Source organism: Physeter macrocephalus, chromosome 7 (assembly GCF_002837175.3).
Source record: "Physeter macrocephalus isolate SW-GA chromosome 7, ASM283717v5, whole genome shotgun sequence".
NCBI lineage: Eukaryota > Metazoa > Chordata > Mammalia > Artiodactyla > Physeteridae > Physeter > Physeter macrocephalus.
In genome coordinates, this window is record NC_041220.1 from 106,444,539 (window position 1) to 106,460,502 (window position 15,964).

The 15,964-nt window shown below is 44.5% G+C and overlaps 1 protein-coding gene across 1 annotated transcript in view; it reads left to right on the forward strand.

Moving 5' to 3' along the window:
- Positions 1-15,964, forward strand: part of ZNF518B (zinc finger protein 518B) — a 65,017-nt gene that overhangs the window by 24,154 nt on the left and 24,899 nt on the right. The window lies entirely within an intron of this gene.

Sequence of the window (15,964 nt, forward strand, 5' to 3'; positions counted from 1 at the left end):
TACCCGAGCCAATGCTGCTGTTCCAGGGACCACGCTTTGAAAGCCTAAAGTTCTCTTTTATAAAAACAGAACAAGCAACAGCTGTCGGTTCAAGCAGTTTAGAGCCTTGCTGGTCAAACATTCTTATTTATTCTATGAAATGATACAGAAAGCAATTGTATGCTTAATGTTGCAATTTACCACTTTTTAAGCACAATAGATCCAGCCATAAATTCCTCGATTTTGTCTCAAACATTAAAGGATGAATAGTGAATCTGATTGTGGAGCAGCCAGCTCCTTGAGATCTCAGCAACACAGGCTGAGATTTCTTAGGCTGATCCTAAGAAATCTGTGCTTCATGTCTCCCAGTCCCCCCCGCCCTATTGTCATCCCTAAGGATTTTGATCCTGGAGGCTCCTACTAAGGTAATTTGAAGCACGGACCTGTCTCACCTAGGGGTTTTTTTTTGTTTGTTTGTTTTGTTTTGTTTTTTGTGGTATGCGGGCCTCCCCCTGCTGCGGCCTCGCCCGTTGCGGAGCACAGGCTCCGGACGCGCAGGCTCAGCGGCCACGGCTCACGGGCCCAGCCGCTCCGCGGCATGCGGGATCCTCCCAGACCGGGGCGCGAACCCGGTTCCCCTGCATCGGCAGGCGGACGCGCAACCGCTGCACCACCAGGGAAGCCCTCACCTAGGGGTTTTGAATAATACTTTATAATGAACTCCTAGAACCAGCATTGTGTGGCTGGGCTGCTCCTGGAGATCCCCAAGCTCATCTCATGGTTTTAAAAATCCGTAGGGAGTCGGACTTCCCTGGGGGTGCAGTGGTTAAGAATCCGCCTGCCAAGCCCGTTTCTCGATGATCTTTCTACTGTGTCGCCCCCGGATTAGGCAGACACCTGCCATTCGCTGGCACAGCTGGGTAACTGCTGGCGGCTTTGCCTGAGAGCACACAGGACACGCCCCTCTGTAGGCCTGCGGGTACCAGTGAAAGAGAACCCAGAGGTGCTGATCCCCCTCCCTCCGCTTTATTCCTTCTCCCAAACTCACTCACTGCATAAATCATTTCTTTTCCAGCAGGGAGGAGTGAGTGGGGGGCAGGCGCGGAGGAAGACTGCCAGGAAGGGTCTTCCACTAAAATAGCGCTCAGAGACAATGCGAGGTTTCCCATTGTGCTAGAAATATTCCAGTTTGCCCCTCCACTACCCTGCTTTGTGTCCAGAGGGGCTGAGCTCTATGGATGGAAATAACTGGACTCCCTTACCCTCTGGCTTGCATTTGGGTTACGGGATAAAGAGGTCAGAGTATATATTCCTCCAGCTCCCTCACTGCCAAGTTCCCCTTTAGAAGTGCCTATGATTTTCTACCCAAAGCCACAGCCAGGGGCAGAACTAGTTTTGTAGGGTAGAAGTTTACGCAAATTTTGGACACTCCTTAAGAAAAGAGTACGAAATTAGGTGTAAAATGATTATCTTTTTAGAATGAGAAGAGAAATTACAACTTTCAAATCTTAAAAAAAATCTTAAAGGTAACACAAATTTCAAAAAGTCTATATGGATGACCAACATTGCCAGCCATCTAGTAAACAAAGGATGTTGCAGCCAACAAGCCTGCAGCCCACTGTAGCCACCCCCAGCTGTGCACCCTGAGGGGTTTCAGGATGGAGAAAAGCAGGATACTGGCCCCAGATAGCTGAGCTGCAGATCAAAGGCATGATTTCAGAAAGCCCAGACTCTTGCATCTTCCCATATGTAGAAAAGTTATAGATTCATTAACTTGAGATGTCTGGTTTTTCTCAAATTAATAGTCATCTGTTGATGTTCTGATTACCTGGTTTTTGTTACAAACTCCTCTATATCCTCGCTCCCCTCTTGCCTCTTTGGAGCAGTCCCTCAGAGACATTTGAGAGACTGTATTCCTGGCCGAAGTCCTCAGTTTTGCCCGCCAAACAAAACATAATTCTCAACTTTTAGGTTGCGTATTTTTTTTTCAGTCGACACGTACATACATCCACGATACCTCTTCTATAAGTTTTCATCTGCCTTCTCTTTATTATCATGAAGTTTCATTACCTTTGTAGTATTTTCAATAGAAAAAGCCAGAAAAATAATTTTATCTTTTTTTTAGCTGTTTGAATACTGTCATCAAAGCATTATTAACATGCCAAACTTTTTTTTTTTTTAATGGGACTAGAGTGAAATAGAATTTATTTCTGATAGGAGAATATTTCTGTTTAGACCGGGGGGGTGGGGGTCAATGCAAACTGAACCCTCGCTTATAATTTTACGTGTCTGTTGGCTGGAAGAATTTTCACAGACTAGCGTCTGGCTTTGTACATTTCAAATTCCGTCTGTCCCTTTCACCAACCACATGCTTCTGGTGGTGAGGGTCCATCCATGGGACGCATTCTTATGGCAATACAGCCGTGGTCTTGCAACTTTGTGTCACAATAGCTGGGTGAGTTATCACCGAAGGTGCCAGGAGTCCTTCGGGAGGCCATTTCTATATGGCAATGCTTATAATAACTGTCGTGGAAGTGACTGGGTTTGGTGAGATATAGGTATGCAATTCACCAATTAAACATACACTAGACTCAACATCTCCTTAGCTAGATTTAAAATACTCCACCCAACAGGAAGGGAAATGTGATGAAGGCAAAGTCCAAGTGGAAAGAGACAGAGATCTTAGCCAACTGTGGTTTAAGTATCCCACTTTTGAAACGTTTACGAAAGCATATGACCACGTGGAATACACCACTAGCCTCACTCTCCAAGGCCTTAGAAGGGACTGAGGTCGTAAAAGTTCGAGTCTGTTGGAGGCCCCGCCTACAACCGCACCTCCCTCTGAGTTCCGGTAGTCACCGCCTCCCTGCTCCTTTATTCAAGTCTCCTCGACCATACTCTTAAATATGCCATCTGTTTCCTGCCAGGATCCATCCTGATGCACACCCCCAACCCTGCCCAACCGTGGTAACTAAAGAGTCAACACTTATCAAGTCTCCAATGTCCCAGTCACTGTGCTGAGAACGTGACCTGTATCGATACCAACCCAAGAACGTGCTACAAACACTGTCAAGACTTAAGCCTAGCCTGCCACTGAGGAGTTTTGTGACTTTGAGGCTTAGACAGTTCAAACAACTTGACCGGGTCCCTTGCAGGTAAAATCAGGATAATCTGTTACATAACTCTGTGAGTTTGGGTAACATTAAATGGGGGTAAGAATGTAAAGCACTTATCACACATAGTAGAGGTGGGTGAGGAAATAGATCCAGTGAAGGAGGTTGAGCAACAGCAGCTAATGTATGAAAAGGAAACCAGGAGAGAAATAATGTCATGGACAAAGAGACAAGAATAAGAGTTTGGGGAGCCCTCTCCTCCGAGAGAGCCCAGTGGAAGTCTCTAAATCCCATGAACCGATTTCAATTTTCACTCATTCATTCATTTATTCAAGGCTACTTATTGAGCGCCTAAGTCCCAAGCATTGCTAAGCGGAGGATCCAGTGGTGAAGGAAACGGGAGAAATTCACACCCTCATGGCGCTCACATCCTGTGGGCGGATATGGGCAATACATGCATCGATTTGTTTACTTAATCTGTCCTTCTTCCTGGCAGCTCTCCACCTGAAATTAGAACAGGGTAATGTTTGCAGAGGGATCAGGGAGAAGAGAGTGAATTATTTTATATACGGTGTCCAGGGAAGGCCTCTCTGAGGAGGTGACGTTTGAGCAGAGATCTGAAAGAAAGCAAGCAAATGAGGTACACAGCTACCTAGAACGAGACCACCATTCTCAATACAGGAACAGCAAGGGCCAGACTCCTAAGGCTGCTTCCTTTGCATCCCGTTGGTTGTCGACACACAATGAATAAACTTACAGGGAGGGTCTTCTCCAACTCTCTTTAGCCTTTTCCCTGAAACTATCCTTTGGTGTATGGTTCATGAATCACATTTTTTTTCATGCCGCATACCTTCTAGAAGAAAGAGCACTGCACCAGGAGCCAAGAAACCCAAGCAGGGCCCTGATCCCATCAATAGCTTGATACACAGGGGAGAGTGTTCTTTTGGCCACTCCCTCCATCATTTCCTGGGCACTTGGCAAAACTCTACCAGCCACTGTTTCGTTAGCTGTAAAACAGATATATTACGTGTTTCAGAAAGATTAGCGGCTTATGAAGTGCACGACCTGAGTGGCTTAGCTGGGATATAAAGCATGGCTCCCTGTCTCCTTTCTGGTACCGTCACCTCTCTCCAAGGGTCTCGTTTTCTTCCTCCTCCACCTCCTCGGGTTCCAGAGAAGGAACAGAGGAACTTGCCTTCTGGGTTTTTCCTTTTGACAAGGAGAAAAAATTTCACCATGAGAGTAACCTTGCTCCAGACATCAGCTCTGTAATACCACACTCTACAGAGTTCTAATTAACGTGGTCCAGGTGAGCTAACTATGGGTGCAGGACCAGGTGACTAAGGATCCACTTGAAGGTTTTCATTTCACACTTCTGTGCTGCATTAATTGGATGAGTCACTATCATTACTTGGGCTTATTAGTCAGACTGCCTGTGTGCCCACGGGGAACAAAATGTGAGGCAATTATGTCCTCCTTTTGGTCTATCCACGGTGATGGGTTTTTTTCCCAGCTCTCATACCAACAGCTGTACAACTTTTACAAGTCCCTTCCTCATTCTTGTTCTTTACTATTTCATCTGTAATATGAGGGGCTGGATATGTTTGTCCCCAAGATCCTTGACATGGTTTAATTCCTCTTTTAGCCTATTTTTACACTTCATAATTCCATTAGCGTGTATTTTCCAAATGTGGTTCCACTGTGTGATGTGGGGGCCGTCTGTCAATTCTCTCAGTATCCTGTTTTTGTTCTTGTTTAAATTTACAGGGGAAAGTGCATTTGGAGGCACTCAAGGATTTTGTAGATATTATTCTCAGAGTATGAAGAGCAATGCCAAATAAAACCGCTCTTTGTGTTAATCCCTTCAGCAGCTCCGTAGACATTTCTAACACATTAAATTAAAATGTGTTGTTACTCTTTCACTTTTCTTCACTATCCAGGCCCAGACTTATCCCGTGAGTCTCTGGCCACGCGAGGACTGAGTACTGAGGCTGGGCACTTCGCACCTGGTTCAGACCTGTGGGTTAGTGGGCACAGGGCTCCGCGGGAGGGCCAGTGGCTGCTGCAAAACTGTGATGGCAGAGAGTTGGTGATTCACTTATTCATTCAACAAACAGTATGTATCCAGTGTCTCCCCAAAGGGGACTCCTTTGCCATCATTTTTTTTTTTTTTTTTTTACCAATTTTTGAGTCCTTAGGGGCAGACACTGATGTGCACACCGGTGCAAGTTTCAAGAGAAGGCAATGTGAGAGCGGATCACCAACATTTAGGTCAGCTGCAGAAAGGAGACTGACCAAAGGACACAGAGAAAGAGAAAACACCCTTGAGAATTCCCTGGAGGTCCAGTGGTTATGACTCCGTGCTTTCACTGCCCTGGGCCCGGGTTCTATCCCTAGCTGGGGAACTAAGATCCTGCAAGCTGAGTGGCACAGCCAAAAAAAAAAGAGAGAGAGAGAGAGAGAGAGAAAAACCACGCTCTTCTTATCTCTGGGTGAGTGGAGGAATGTGGAAACAGTTTCCCCAGAAATGAGAAGGAAAGGCTGAGAAGATATTTCAAAGGGCTGAAATGAATTTTAACAAAGGGTAAAGTTTGTGAAGAACGTTCTAGACAGCAGAAACAGCATGAAAAATGCCCAGTGGTGGAAAAGTGATTACATGTTTGAAAAACAGTATTCTACTTGGCTGCTAGAGGGTGGATTTATTCTCTCGAGATTTTCTGTAGATAAACATTGTCTTAAAGCATGTGTTTATTTCCAGATCTTAATGTCGGCTCACTTGAGATAAAAATACCTGATGCAATAAAGACATTGATTTGAAGTATATTTCATACTAGTAGCTATCTCAACTGCCAGGAAGGAATTAGAATCTTCTCCGGAGTCGTCCAGCTCTAGATGGAGCTTTCACTGCAGTGTGGCTGGAGAGATGCTAACATTCCATAAATAAACTTCCTTCCTTCACCTGTAGCCCACAAAACACCTTTCCTTGCTTGTTCTTCTCCATGAAGACAAGAAATGCAGATTAGGGGAGAATCAGCTCAAAAACCAAACCAAATAGTTAAGCTCTTGGAGAAAGCTCTTGGGTGATAAGAGTTCAGTTAGGGAGGGTCTAACCTCTTAGGGTGATCCAAGCATCACTTCTCAGGTACCCCTGTGAGCCACGGACTCCAGAACACATATGAACACGAGGAGGAAGAGGAGTTTGAGAAAGTGGGCTGGGTACACGAATGCCATTATTTTAACTTCATTCTCCTCTGGATGACAGCCCACTCCCAAACTGGAGACCGGGTGTCCTATGTCTCCTGCTCTGGCTTCGTGGTTCATAATCTGCATCAGGTGAAAGATGCAGGGATTGAGAATTCACCTCAACTAGAATCTGCACGTCCTGGAAGCCTGTCTCAGAGCCCCTTCTTTATGTACCCCAATCCCTATTTTCTAAAGACAGTGAACCCCAGGGAAATTCCTGTGTGTGCTGGGCAGGGTGATGTCTGGGAAGATGCAAACCAGAGCTAAGGGGATACAAACTGCTTTACTTAGAAGGGGTTATGGTGAGAGCAGGGGAAGAAGAGGAGATTGGAGGAAGGGAGGGAAGGGGAGGGAAGGGGAGGAGGGCTTGGTGTTAAGGAAGAGATAGGATGGCTGGTTTGGGAGAGAATTTGGGGAGAAAGAATAGAAAGACTTCAAAGGGTGTTTGTGTGAAGTCTGTCATGTTATTAAGTTTCACTACTTCAGAGATCAGCTTTTTTTTTTTTTTTTTTTTTAGTATTTATTTATTTATTTGCGGCTACGTCGGGTCTTAGTTGCAGCACACACGCAGGCTTCTCTCTAGTGGCGCGCAGGCTTAGTTGCCCCGCAGCATGTGGGTTGTTAGTTCCCTGACCAGGGATCGATCCCTCGTCACCTGCGTTGGAAGGCGGATTCTTAACCACTGGACCACCACTGAAGTCCCTGTCATGTTACTTAGATTATAAACCTCTTTCCTTCTTACCACCAAAATGTCGGTAAAGTATCAGTTCTTACTGAAGCAGCATGGAGTTGAGGGGCTCCTTGTGAGGCACTGAAATGCTGAGTTTTGCTTTAAAGAAACAGTAAGGCCAAAGGAGGCTTCCCATAAGGACACGGAATTATTTTTTACCCTCCCAGCACGGGCTAAACTACCAGCTGATCTCAGCTGGGAAGAAGAATCATCCTGGATCCTAAACACAAGAGGTCTCAAACCCGGGCAAGGTGTGTTGGCCGGGCTGCCTGTGGTTCTGGAGAGACATGAATTGACACGAAACCACCTCTCGCTCATGACCAGTGCCTGGAGTGAACAGCAGTGAAGACCTTTTCTCCATCCCCTTCCTTCCTACCCTCCGTCAGGACGTCTGGGCGACTGCAAGAAACACCCACCCACCTGGTTCCTCTCCTGCAGGCCCACACGTCTTTCTGACCCCACCAGGACCACCCTCAGAACCAGACAAGAGGGCCCCTTCACTAGGACCTGGATTTCGGGAAGCCTCAAATATCACAAACACAAAATGTGCATGTATTTATTCGAAGAACAAGGGGGAACCTCAGTCACTTGGAACCCAGGCTGGCAAAGTGTAACCCGTTAACTCTCAATGTCCATTCTCATGACCAACACCATCCAGGCCCCAGGGAAGACGCCTCATCTCCTGCTTATGTTCTAAGAACAGAAGATGGTTGGTCTGAACGCCAGGTGTGTGGGCTATACTGCTCTGGAGACTACTTGAGAGGATGTGGATGCTTTGAGCTGTGGATGCGCTTGGATAACTTATCTAATTCTTCTGCTCAGAAAGCAGGAATGTAGTAAATTCTTTCATAACAACCAACCAGTTCCTAGGATTGTAGAACATCCATTCTATTGCTTCTCATTATGCATGCGGTCCTAGAGGTATTCACAAATTACCATGGCACTTACAGTTAAACATGGTGTCTGAGAAACATTTCCCAACATTAAACAGTTCATGCTCCTCCTATATTTTTGTATATATGGATCTAAATGTGATGTGTGTGAAGCATGGTACACATGCTATGCTTTGGTGACTAAATGGATGTTGAATATTAGATTTGCAGTTAGTTTTATTTTCATTAAAAAATGATTCAATTATATTTTTAAATTAAATATTTTCCTGCACTGCAGGTAAATAACTTAAAATTTTATATTCATATTTTTATTTTTCATTTACTTTTATAATTTTTTTAATTTTATTGAAGTACAGTTGATTTACAATGTGTTAACTTCTGCTGTACAACAAAGTGCTCAGTTATACATATATATATTCTTTTTCATATTTGTTTCCATTATGGTTTATCACAAGATATCGAATATAGTTCCCTGTGCTGTACAGTAGGACTTTGTTGTTTATCCATCCTATATATACTAGTTTGCATCTGCTAATCCCAAACTCCCATTCCTTCGCTTCCCACCACTCCCTGCCCCCAGGCAACCACAAGTCTGTTCTCTATGTTTGTGAGTCTGTTTCTGTTTCGTAGATAAGTTCATTTGTGTCATATTTTAGAGTCCACACATAAGTGATATCATATGATATTTGTCTTTCTCTTTCTGACTTACTTTGCTTAGTATGATAATCTCTAGGTCCATTCATGTTGCTGCAAATGACATTACTTCATTCTTTTTTATGGCTGAGTAATATTCCACGGTGTATATATACCGTATCTTCTTTATCCATTCATCTGTCGATGGACATTTAGGTTGCTTCCATGTCCTGGCTATTGTAAATAGTGCTGCAATGAACATTTGGGTGCATGTATCTCTTCAATTTATAGTTTTCTCCAGATAATATGCTCAGGGGTGGGATTACTAGATCATATGGTAGCTCTAGTTTTAGTTTTTTAGGAAGCCTCTATACTGTTTTCCATAGTGATGTACCAATTTACATTCCCACCAACAGTGTAAGAGGGTTCCCTTTTCTCCACATGCTCTCTGACATTTATTATTTGTAGACTTTTAAATGAAGTCCATTCTGACCAGTGTGAGGTGGTACCTTATTGTAGTTTTGATTTGCATTTCTCTAATAATTAGTCATAATGAGCATATTTTCAGGTGCCTGTTGGCCATCTGTATGTCTTCTTTGGAGAAATGTCTATTTAGGTCTTCTGCCCTTTATTTGATTGGGTTGTTTGTTTTTTGCTATTGAGCTGAGTTTTGGAAATTAAGCCCTTGTCGGTTGCATCATTTGCAAATATTTTCTCCTGTTCCGTAGGTTGTCTTTTTGTTTTCTTTATGGTTTCCCTTGCTGTACAAAAGTTGTAAGTTTGATTAGGTCCCATTTGTTTATTTTTGCTGTCATTTCTATTGCCAATGATTAATATTTTTAAACTTTATTTGAAAATATGTGAAAATTCTTTTTTTTAACATGGTTAGGTCATTTCAGTCAACAGAACACAAAGTATGAGAAAATCATGATTATGAAAGCATAACTAGCAATTTAACTTGAGTTGAAAGGGTGACAGATAATATGGAATGCTACTTAATCATCTATAAGTCATGTTTATGTTTATTACACAGCTGAACACTGCCAGCTCATCAGCAGAAATGTAGATGTATGTGCATAATTAAATTTGGTTATCTTTGATATTTTGCTGGCAGTCATATAAAGCCATAACTTTTCACATATTTTTTTATTTTCTTGTTATGAAGGTATACTTGTCAAAATAGGAGGATCGAACACACCAATCGAGCTAACAAATTATTAAGTAAATAACTTTTAAACATTTGCACATGTGTATCTGAACCCCTATTTTTCTTTTGTATGGGGACTGGCTAAAACTGGGGCAGACCAGTTTCCCCCAATCTGACCTGGAGCCTCCTTGGGCTGTAGTGGAGACATCAACCTATAGCTGTTCACTCAGTGGTCAAGTTCTTTGCCTAATGATTCGTTTGCTTGAACTGTAATCCTTGAGTGCTTTTGCATCTATTTGACTTACTGCTCTTTCATAGATGGCAAAACAAAATAAAAATAATCAGACATTTAAAAAATTAAAGATAAAATTCCTATCAGGTACTTCATATGATGACTACATGTGAGTGTGTATTTGTGCATGCACTAGTTTCCCAGGGCTGCCATAACAGTGCCACAAACTGAGTGGCTTAGAACAACAGAAATATACATTCTTTCACAATGCTGGAAGCTAAAAATCCAAACTCAGGATGCTGGAAGGACCATTCTCTCTCTAAAGGCCCCAGAGAAGAATCCTTCCTGTCTCTTCCAGCTTCTGGTGGCTGCCAGCAATCTCTGGGGTTCCTTGGCTTGTAGATTCGTGACTACAATCTATGCTTCAGTCTTCCCATGGCCTTAGTGTCTTTGTCTCTGTGTCCAAATTTCCTTCTTCTCTTAAGGACACCAGTCACGACGGATTTCGGGCCCACCCTAATCTAGCATAGGGGGAACACAATCCACAATGCATATATGCAACACAAGCTAAAAATCCAAACTCAGGATGCTGGAAGGACCATTCTCTCTCTAAAGGCCCCAGAGAAGAATCCTTCCTGTCTCTTCCAGCTTCTGGTGGCTGCCAGCAATCTCTGGGGTTCCTTGGCTTGTAGATTCGTGACTACAATCTATGCTTCAGTCTTCCCATGGCCTTAGTGTCTTTGTCTCTGTGTCCAAATTTCCTTCTTCTCTTAAGGACACCAGTCATGACGGATTTCGGGCCCACCCTAATCCATAGGGGGAACACAATCCACAATGCATATATGCAAAACGTGTGTAGTTCCTCTGGTATCCTTGAAACTTTTAGTCTACAATCTGGCTTTTAAAATAAACAGTATGTATTCCCTTGCCTCAGTTTGGGAATGTTCCCCACCTCGCCTTCTGGCCAGGTTGTCTTATTTAGCTTTGTGTAAATGACATTAAGAGATGCATTTTAAGTTTAATGTTTGCATCGGCAGGCGGACCCCCAACCACTGCGCCACCAGGGAAGCCCAGTCATTTAAATTTTTTGAAAACCCTCCTTTTCCCTAGCTTTTCCAAATCAGTTTTTTTTTCCTGATTTTCCTTTTCTCTTCCAAGTTGTCCTTCAAGTCACCATGTCAGGTTCTCCAAGACCACGGGTTCAGTGATATACAGTTGTTATCTCTCTCTCTCTCTCTCTATATATATATATATATATGATTATGTATCTCTATATCTATATATGTAGATGTATATATATGCAGTTTGACAAACAGTTGTAACATGGCCAAGATGTAATGCACTGAAGAGATGCAAAACAAAATCAGCAAAAGGAGCAGGCACGTGGGGCAAATTCCAGAGAACACCAGGCAGAGGCTCCCAAGAGTCTGCTGTTCACACTGGAGTCACACAGGACACGTGTAATGCCTCCAGCAATGAGTTGTGACCACACACAGGGAAGCTCACTATTGACTCAAACACCATCCCTGATCAAAACCCTGGGCAGGGCTTCCCTGGTGGCCCGCCTGCCAATGCAGGGAACACGGGTTCGAGCCCTGGTCTGGGAAGATCCCACATGCCGCAGAGCAACTAAGCCTGTGCGCCATAACTACTGAGCCTGCACTCTAGAGCCTGTGAGCCACAACTGCTGAGCCTGTGTGCCACAACTACTGAAGCCCATGTGCCTAGCGCCCGTGCTCCGCAACAAGAGAAGCCACCGCAATGAGAAGCCCCGAAGAGTAGCCCCCGCTCACCGCAACTAGGGAAAGCCCATGTGCAACAACGAAGACCCAACGCAGCCAAAAATAAATTTTAAAAAAAATGTGTATTGTAGTGAGTTGAATTACAAAAAAAACAAAAAACCCTGGGCAACGAGTTGATCAGATAAAAACAGCTGCTCACTTGTGAGCACTGGAGAAATAAGCTCTCTGTCCCACCAGCTGCTATTGTATTAAAATCTAAAGTCTTCATACACCCTGGCTAAGCCCAAAGCCTTGACCTCGCTCCTTACTCACTATATTCCCAGCCACCAGAATTTTCATCTCAAAGTCCCTGGCTTTGAGGGGACTTTGAATCAAGATACTAGTGTTATTAACTGGCCTTCCTAAACCCCTTTTATCCACTCCCAAATTTGAAACCAACTGAGAGACAACACACAAGTCGGACAGATGGTGTGAAACACGTCAGCTTCACCAGTGACACCACTAGGTGGGAGACTGTAGCTCGTATGTGTGGTCACAATGGACCTCCTGATGTTTGACATGATACAGGGACCTGACCCCCAGTCCCTGACTCTCTTGGATGAATACGGTCTTCTCATCCAGGATGAGTCTGACCCTGTAAGGGCCCGGCAAGAAGAAGCAGAAGACATGCGTCTGTGGGCAAGGTGAATCAGAGAACAATGTGCATCAGGATGGTGACCAAGCTCGCTCAGTTCTCACCCTAAACTTGACAGCACTGGCTGTGTTCCTCCTCTGCACAGGGATGAAGGTCAAGGGGAAGAGCTGGAGGTGTTCCTCGTACATTTCTGGGGAACAGAGCAGAAAATCCCTCCTATGTGTGGAAATGTGAGAAATGCGGGTAAGAGTGGCAAGACATCCATTTTAGGGGAAACACATAAAATCTGAAAAGGGAACTATCAGGGACGTTGTAGGACCATTCTTTCCAGTTCCTAGGTGTTCAAAAAGGTGTTAGGCGCTCCTGGGAGCCAGCGCTCTGTTAGATGTTGTATATACCTTATATACTTTTCTCCTCCCAACAGCCTTTACAGGAAATAAATATTAACACTTACTAGGCGGGTGACCCTGGGAAGGTTATTTAACCTGCCTGAGTCCTGGTTTATTCATTTATAAGCAAGATAGACAGGCATTCAAACTCATTTCCAAATTCGCTGCTTTTCTCTTTACAAAAGCCAAGCAGCTTTCAGAGGTCTGATGCATGAAACAAACTGAGCTCGTAAGACTACTCCCCTGGGCATTCTAGTTCCAACTCAGTAATTCTATATGTTGTTCTCACCTAGGAACTGTGCATCGACCCTCCATTCACTGAGGGTTAGAGAGGGGTTGAAAGGCAGAGAAGTTGGCAGGAGCCAGTTGTGAACATTCCCCTAGACGCACATTTTTGCAGCAAGCTTCAGACTCTTTGGTTGGGCCTAGTAAATGCGCTGTAATAAAAGATGTTGATTCCCTGTTCACAATCCATTATTCCAAGGTCAATGAACAATGAGAAAAGAGCTGCTTTTATTGGAAGGAAAGGGACTGTCTATCAAGTTAATTCCATTCCTCCATATTCACAAGCCCTATCTCTTCCCATATGTCACCTGTCGAGCCTAAGAGGGTAGAAGCAGACAGGTATAATAGCTCTAAATTATGTGTACTGGGAAAATAACTGAAAAATAGCAAGCAAAAGGATCCAAGGAAATTAACATGGTTGTTGTTCAATTCTAATGCTCCCTGTCAGAGGCTGAGGAGGAAAATAACTAACATTTCTGTTCAACTCAATTCAAAAATTGTTAGGGACTGCGGATGCAAAGATAAAGACACCATCTCAGCCCTCAAGGAGCTCAGATGAGAAGGTGAGTCTGAAGATATAACGTATGCTCCGAGGTAACTCAGAAGCAGTCCCACCTCCAAGCCCAGGGGTGTTGGAAGGCCTTCTGAAAGAGAAGGAAGGATTTAAATCTGAGCTATTTGTCTTGTCTGTGGCCAAACACAAATCTGACAAGTTGTGGAGTTGGGATTGGAACTTTCAGTTATGAGGCTCCAAAATCCATTCTACTCAAAAGAGTACAGAGATTCCCTGCAGAGGTACAGAGGTCCAAGGATGTAGACTGTTCCCAGATGTTTTCTCCTTGAAAAGTGGGAGGATTTCACTTTTAAATGCACACTTTCTTCTTGGCAGTAAGTAATGTCTTTACTCCATAAAAAAATAAAAAAAAAGATCATTAGAAATCCTCCCGTAAGGGATCCAGCGATGGATTTCAGTGGGATCTAGAAACCCGTGGAATTTAATACAAAATTACGTTTGTGCATGATGGGCTTCTCTTCTGCGAAGAGGTTTCATAACTTTCTCTGGATTCTCAAAGGAGTATGAGCCCCAAAACCCTAACTTGGCAGATATATTTATTTATTTTTGGCTGCACTGGGTCATTGCTGCGTGTGGGCTTTCTCTAGTTGTGGCGAGCGGGGGCTACTCTTCGCTGCGGTGTGCGGGCTTCTCATTGCAGTGGCTTCTCTTGTTGCAGAGCATGCGCTCTAGGTGCACAGGCTCAGTAGTCGTGGCTCATGGGCTCTAGAGCGCAGGCTCAGTAGTTGTGGCGCAGGGGCTTAGTTGCTTCGCGGCATGTGGGATCTTCCCGGACCAGGGCTCGAACCTGTGTCCCCTGCATTGGCAGGTGGATTCTTCACCACTGCACCACCAGGGAAGCCCGGCAGGTATAAAGATTGGTCAAGTCACTTACTCCCCCACGGGCCTCAAAGTCATACCATGAGGCCTCGGTAAATCAGGTCTAGACCCTAGGTCTCTTGATTCCCAAAGCATGACACCTTCAAGAAACTTCCAATTGTAAGAATCCTGTAAGTGTCTGCAAGAAAGGTTTATGGCCCTGAAATCACCCATAGATTCTGTGGCCAGCAAGGGATCTTCTTGTAAAGAGTCATTCCTTGAAAACTAAGATTTGTTGTTTTTATGAAACTATCATGTACAAGCACAGGGAATGTGAGGTGTGGACTTGACCACTTAGGGGATGGGAACTGCACAGAAAGGCAGGGCTCTACTGCCTCTCCAGCTCCTACCCCTTGTCATGGAGGAGGAGAAAGAAGAGGAGGAGAAGGGGAAGAAGAAAGAGGGAGGGTGGGTGTTGGCTTCGATATGGGAAACCACATCGGTTGAGGGACTGTGTAGAGAATGAGCATAGGAAGTGTCTTGGTTCATGCTGTGGTCTGAGTATTTGTGTCCCCTCCTCCCAAATTCATATGTTGAAATACTAATCCCCACGGTGATGATATGAAGAGGTGGGGTCTTTGGGTGGTGCTTAGGTCATGATGGCAGAACCCTCGTTATTGGGATTATCTCCTTATGAAAGAGACCCCACAGAACTCCCTAGTTCCCTTCTTCTAAGTGAGGACACAAAAAGAAGTCTGCAACCAAGAAGAGAGACATCACCTGACCATGCTGGCACCCTGATCTCAGAATTCCCGCCTCCAGAACTGTGAAAAATAAATGTCTGTTGTTTATAAGTCACCCAGTCTATGGTATTTTCTTATAGCTGCCGCACTAAGACATTTTAAATTCCCCAGAATCAGACCCTGCAATGAGGATTTGTGTCAGTCATTTATTAAAGATGTGCTCACAAAAGAAACTGAAAAAGGGGTTGGAGAAGCAGGACATGGAAAGGAAGACTCAGGCAAGGTGTAATGTCGGGCAATGTCTTCTGGAGGGAGGCTGGTATGATCCACAGGGGAACTCTGGAGTAGCATGAAATATATTACTAGTAATTCTATTGCTGATCTGATAATTATTTTTTTAATTTATTTTTTGGCTACGTTGGGTCTTCATTGCGGTGCACGGTCTTCTCATTGTGGCAGCTTCTCTTGTGGAGCACGGGCTCTAGGCACATGGGCTTCAGTAGTTGCAGCACGTGGGCTCGGTAGTTGCGGCACATGGGCCCTAGAGTGTGTGGGCTTCAGTAGTTGCGACGCACTGGCTCTAGGGTGCACAGAGTTCAGTGGCTCACGGGCTCTAGAGCACAGGGCACAGGCTTACTCTAGAGCACAGGCTCAGTAGTTGTGGCGCACAGGCTTAGTTGCTCCGCGGCACGTGGGATATTCCCGGACCAGGGCTCGAACCCATGTCCCCTGCATTGGCAGGCGGATTCCTAACCACTGCACCACCAGGGAAGTCCCTGATCTGATCATTTAATAGCAAACATTGTCTGTGCATTTACCATGTTCCAGG